Source organism: Trachemys scripta, chromosome 13 (genome assembly GCF_013100865.1).
Source record: "Trachemys scripta elegans isolate TJP31775 chromosome 13, CAS_Tse_1.0, whole genome shotgun sequence".
Classification (NCBI taxonomy): Eukaryota; Metazoa; Chordata; order Testudines; family Emydidae; genus Trachemys; species Trachemys scripta.
Window position 1 is genome coordinate 22,185,520 of NC_048310.1, and position 6,268 is coordinate 22,191,787.

General features: G+C 40.3%; 1 protein-coding gene across 6 annotated transcripts in view; it reads right to left on the reverse strand.

The window, feature by feature from the left end:
• Positions 1–6,268, reverse strand: part of ZNF507 (zinc finger protein 507) — a 42,121-nt gene that overhangs the window by 35,132 nt on the left and 721 nt on the right. The gene's annotated exons all lie outside the window — the stretch shown is intronic.

Consider the following 6,268-nt stretch of genomic DNA (forward strand, 5'->3'; position numbering starts at 1 on the left):
CTTTTTGTTCATGAGAGACAATAAAAACTGCATCCTGTGCTGAATTAATATGAGGCTGTAGAAACTTATTTGCAGAGGATACAGTTGTTAGAATTAAAAAGAAGCATTTTCAAATTATGTGTACTGAATTTTAAATATTCTATTTACAGATCTCAAATATGAACCAGAGAACTTTTTTTTAATCATATAGCAGAATACAAAGATGAAGATTTTATAATAATCAGCTTCTATCCCCATGTAGCGTGTAGAAACATTGCTTCAATAAAACTGAAAGAGACAAGTTTCAATAGTCTGTTCATGCCAGTTCTTCCGATGTAATTCCAGGTACACAAAAGTTCTGCTGTAGGTATTCCTCAGGAAATTGAGAAAAATACCACTCTGGCTCTTCAGATATCCAGGGGTGGATAGTTGACATTAAGGGGGTAAGACAATGGGTGATATGCAGATAAGAATCATTAAAGTCTAGTGCAGTAGCACTATGATGGTAAATTGAGAATATTAATTGGTTTGAAATTGAACCTTCTGCTGCAGTTCACTGTGATACATTAAGAGGGAAATTAAGCCAACCTTAACATTGGCAACAGTAATGGTTAGTAAAATAAAATTACAAAAAAATTTTTTTTGTCCAACACATGGGAAAACTAGCTTCCCTTCACAAGCACTTCTCCGCTGTGTTGGGGGCAAAAACACATTTTGCAATTTTTTTTTAATACCATTATTGTAGCCAATGCTACAGTTCGCTTGCACATTCCCTTCCCTTATATTATAAGAATCTTTCTGAAAAAAAGTCATAGTTAGAGAGTATGTTTTTTTTGAAAAGCTAGACTATAGTTTTGTTCCAATATTTTTCCTCAGATTCTGTAGTGGACATATGTATATTTCTTACCTTGCTATATGTTTCTGAGCACATATTGATTTTTATTTGAACTGTCAAAAAGGGAAATACATACAGTACTCTGCACTGCGGTCAATGGTAGTTACACATTACTGCCAATTTATGGTTATTAAGATTTGTAGTAGTACTTCTCTATTTTAAAAGGCTTTACATATATTAATTTAGGGATTATTTAACTCAGATGAAAAGTTTCCTCTATGCTAAATCTTGGATTCTACTATCACAACTCAATTTCCTCTTGCCCTCCTGTCAGTACAGAAGATAAGTCCATTTGATTAAATAAATTAAAATAAGTGTGAATTTCACTGCTTGGAGTTTTTTCAAATGATTTCAGTGGGACTACTTTCAGGATTAAAGTTAAGCATGGAGTAAATGTTTGCAGGACCAGAACCTTTGTAGGGTTTGGGGGTTGGTTTTTTTGTTTTTGTGTATTTTTTTTTTGTAAGAAAGTTTTATTTGCATACAGTTATACAGATGAGCAGTTAAAGAAAAAAAATTAGAGACAGCAGATTGTCCCAAACCAGAAACTGTTATTGTATTCAGGTACTTGCAATACAAATTTATCTCCCTGACAACAGCTACAAACCTTTTCCTTGAAGTACTTCAAATGTATAGGACAGTGGCGCTCAATCTTTTGTACTGGTGACCCCTTTCACATAGCAAGTGTCTGAGTGCGACCCCCCCCTTATAAATTAAAAACACTTTTTTATATATTTAACACCATTATTAATGCTGGAGGCAAAGCAGGGTTTGGGGTGGAGGTTGCCAGCTTGCGGCCCCCCATGTAATAACCTCATGACCCCCTGAGGGGTCCCAACCCCCAGTTTGAGAATCCCTGGTATAGGTCATAACACCAGTCCCTACAGAAATGCTGAGCAGAGACACTTTCCCTTCAGTTTATATTGGCATATGATTAGTTTATTGAAAATGCAGTTGTGGTTTTTCTATTGTAAAAATGCTGAAGTTGAGAGACTCAGAAGAGGATGTGGAGAAGAGTTTCTAATTTTCTAAGACACTGCCCTTTCAAAAATAAGACTATTTTTGTCTTTAAGACATTTTATTTAAATAGTAGCATTTTCTAAACCTTTAAGTTCTATAAAGATTTAAGTTCTTATTTACTAGAAGCGTATATGCCAAGTTCAAGCCATGTCAGATATTACAGGAGGATCACAATATCAAATATAATTAAGGTAAGGAAATTTGCAGTGTTACTTCCTTTCATCCATTCATACATAAAGTAATTGAACATGAACCTGAATATTTACTTCATTGCATCACATAAAATGTGACTTATTAGGACAAACCAGAATGATCTTTTCTGGATTATTATCAACATTAGATTTGAAAAATGTTTAAGTAATTAAACCACTCTTAAGTGGATAAAGCTTAATTAAATTAATTCAAAATAACTCATTTTTAAAAGATACAAAAGTTATCTTAAAAACCCAGACTCATTAGATGCCTTAGTAATTACAAAATAATTTAAGGGCTTGAGCCTTCAATCAGATCTATGTAGGTAAATTCTTTGCAGAACCCCACTGAAGTGGCAGGACTGTGACAGGAAATATAGGCTGAAAGTACAGTTATGATGTCTTAGAAAACTTTTATATAGGACAAAAGAACATCATGTGGACAGGTTATGTAACACAAATTCAGTATCTTCTTGGTAACAGAAATCAATGTGATAATGTATCAGTAGACAGTTATTGTTAAACTGAAAAAGTGTCACTTATTCCATCATGAAACAGAATAAGTATGCTTTGCATTTTGTACTTTAATTTTTGATTGTTCAGTTGGCATAGAATGAATTTAGTTTTGTTGAATAACTACAACAAGCACAAATACATCCTTTTCACATAAAACTTGGAAATCACAGAAATGGCTGCCATTACAAGTGTCTTCACTTCAAGTTGCAATAGTAGTGATAATATGAGAATAAAAGTTGATACAATGGCTTGTTTTCCATTCTTTAAAATGTAGATTGGATTTTTTTAGTAATACTTATAATCTGAGTAAAGCAATTTCAACAGTGTTTTTAGCATAATATAATGCTTAGATATTTGTCTCACATTGACCTTAACAGGTGCCACAACTATTAGTGCAGAATAAGCAAATACTATCTATGCATAGTGCAAGATCTATTTCAGAACTCAAAAACACTCTGAGGGATGATGTCAACTTGAAAAACAGTCAATTTCTAAGGGTGAGTTAAAAGTAGTTTTAAGTACTATGCCTTCCCTTAACTACTCCAGCTATTTTTTGTGGGTTTGCAGTTTGTTTGTTTTATTTCCTATTAGGAAAATATTTTTCTACTTTTATGTGATTGAAGTACAGAAAAAGAAAGGGAAAGTTCCATACAGGAGAAATGATTATTGTACACAACATCACACTGTCAAACTGAAAGATGATATTTTTCTCTAATCTTTTTCAATTATAGTTATTATAGTGATCTATTATAGTGATCCCTTGGCCCGAGCCGCTTCTCGCAGCCCCCGTTGGCCTGGAGTGGTGAACCGTGGCCATTGGGAGCTGCAATCGGCCAAACCTGCGGACGCGGCAGGTAAACAAACAAGCCCGGCTCACCAGGGTGCTTACCCTGGATAGCCGCGTGCCAAAGGTTGCCGATCCCTGTTCTACATCTTTGGACAGCTAAAGTTACTGTTGCTTACTATATTTACAAGTTTCAGTGGTAGCCATCTTAGTTTGTATCAGCAAAAAAACCAAACAAGCAAACAAACAAAAAAAACATGAGGAGTCCTTGTGGTACCTTAGAAACTAACGAATGTATTTGGGCATAAGCTTTCAGATGTATGAAGTAAAAGATACAGAAGCAAATACATGAAAGGATGTGGGGTGTTTTACCAAGTGTTAAGTCAGTCTAATGAGATAAATCATTTAACAGATAAAGGCCTGAATAAAGACTGGGAGTGGTTGGGTCATTACAAAACCTAAACTTAATTTCCCCAATATTAATTTCTCCCTACTGTTACTCACACCTTCCTGTCAACTGTCTGTAATGGGCCACTTTCTTACCACTTCAAAAGTTATTTCTCCTTGCTTGGTATCCTGCTGTTAATTGATTTATCTCGTTAGACTGACTGAACACTTGGTAAAGTACCCCACATCCTTTCATGTATTTATACCTGCTCCTGTATCTTTTACTTCATACATCTGATGAAGTAGGTTCTAGCCCACGAAAGCTTATGCCCAAATACATTTGTTAGTCTCTAAGGTGCTGCAAGGACTCCTCTTTTTTTATATTTACAAGCTGAGCCTAGAAAGAAAATGTTTTATTCTAGATTCTGTTTTGCAGTGGAGTGATATTGAAGAGACCATTTCCCCCCCCAAAAACAGCAAAAAAAAGTTCAAACTTTAATTACTGCATCAGTAACACTTAGACAAAAGAGAGAGCCCCAATCTTGTAATCAGATCTATTAGTGTAGACCCATACTCTGCATGTAGCCCAGTTAAAGGCAAGTTAAATACTGCCTATTTGCAGGATTTGGACCTATGGGAAATTTCTCCAGACTGAAGTAGCGAAAGGTACATGAGTGAAGTGCATATTTCAAAAGGCGTGACTAAGTTAAGGGCATTTGAAATGAAAGTTAGGTCTAGAAAAGGCCAACTATTTCTTTACACAATAATGTAAAGCAAAAGGCATCACAACAGCCTTTACAAATCCCATGGGTAGGAAAACTTTATCAGAATTTCACTTTTACCAACTATTGATTTTATTACTTAATTTTCAGAAACCAAAGCTATTGACATAGCAAAATCCTTGAGACTGATATCAACCCAACAGTTGTGAAAAGTTAGATCTCACAGAGTTACCATACATCCATGTTTTCCTTGACATTGCCTCTTTTTTGAGATGCCATCCTCTGTCTACATGGATTTTTCAAATAACGGGAAATGTCCTGGATTTTTGCAGAGTAGAGGTTGTAGCTTAAAAAGAGCTCTGATTGGTCCACTTCCCAATTGGTTCCACCCCTACACTGGCAGCTGATTGGTCCATTCCTCTACAACAACAGCTGCCAGATCCTACCCACTCAGCTCCCAGCCCGGGGGAGGGGGTCCCCCCTGGGAGGTGCTGACTGATGGCTGTTGCTGCTTCCTAAGCTTGTACCAGCTGCCCATCCATCCTGACAGGGAGCAACACTATCCTCCACCTCCAATGAGTACCCCTGCCACAGGTACCCTCTCCAGCTCACCCCACCCCTTTTTGTCCTATTTTGGGGAATCTGAAATATGGTAACTCTACATGACAGGCTTCTCAAATCACTCCCTCTCCAAAGGGACGGGGGGCTGGAGTCAAGCACCAGTTTGGTTTTCTTACTCCTGCATTTCAAAATCACTCACTGGAACTAAGATTAATCAGATTTGGTACATTAAGATTATTGCCTCAACTGCACTTTGGTTTCAGCATCTGGTTGCTCTCTCCTCCCCCGGAAGGGGCTGCTGGAACAACCCGAGGCTTGTTTTCCCCCCAAACACCCTATCGTGGTGGAAGGAGATGGTAATGTGGGGGTGGGGGGAGGTATAACTACTCCGCCAGGGACTCTTGCAAACCTTCTCATTTAGCACATTATTTATCAACCTTCCTCTCCTACAGTTAAACCTTCTGCAACCACCAGTCCAGTTTAGTCACCACCACCCCAGTCATTCATGCTGCAAACCCATCTCCGGGATAGGGAGAGAAGAGACACAAGAAGCCGCCCAGGGCAGCAAACACTGTACAGGCTGCGTGAGGTGTGTGAACCCTAGGTTACGCTAAGGGGAAGGGGCAAGGAGGGTGCTGGACGTTACATAGGAAGCAAGGGCATGAATTCAGACCCCAATATGGGGCGTGGGCACCAAGACCCCCCCCCAGGGGCAGCAGGCAGAAGCTGAAGGGGGCGGTGATGACCCCAGTTACACCACAGGGGCACTTGGGGAAGAGAGTTTTCCCCGGGAGATGGGAAGAGGGGGCAGCCTGGGGGAGAGGCCTCAGGCTGAGTAGAGTTACCATATTTTAATTTTAAAAAAGGAGGACACTCCACAAGGACCCAGCCCCACCCCCGCCCCTTCCCCAAAGTCACCGCCCCAACTCTGCCCCCTCCCTGAACGATCCGCCCCCTGCTCCTCACCCTCCCCTGCCTCCCGAGAATCAAAAGTTCCTGGAAAGGCAGAAACAGGGAGGCAGCAGGTAAGCTGGGGCTGGGCAGCCCAGCACCGCCGAGCGGCTCCCTCCGGCGGCCGGCTGGCCCAGGCCAAGAGGGTCTGGCCCCGGCCCAGCCCAGCGGCCCCGACCCAGCACCGCCCGGCCCCCGGCCCGGCCGAGCGGCCCCGACCCAGCACCGCCCGGCCCTCGGCCCGGCCGAGCGGCCCCGACCC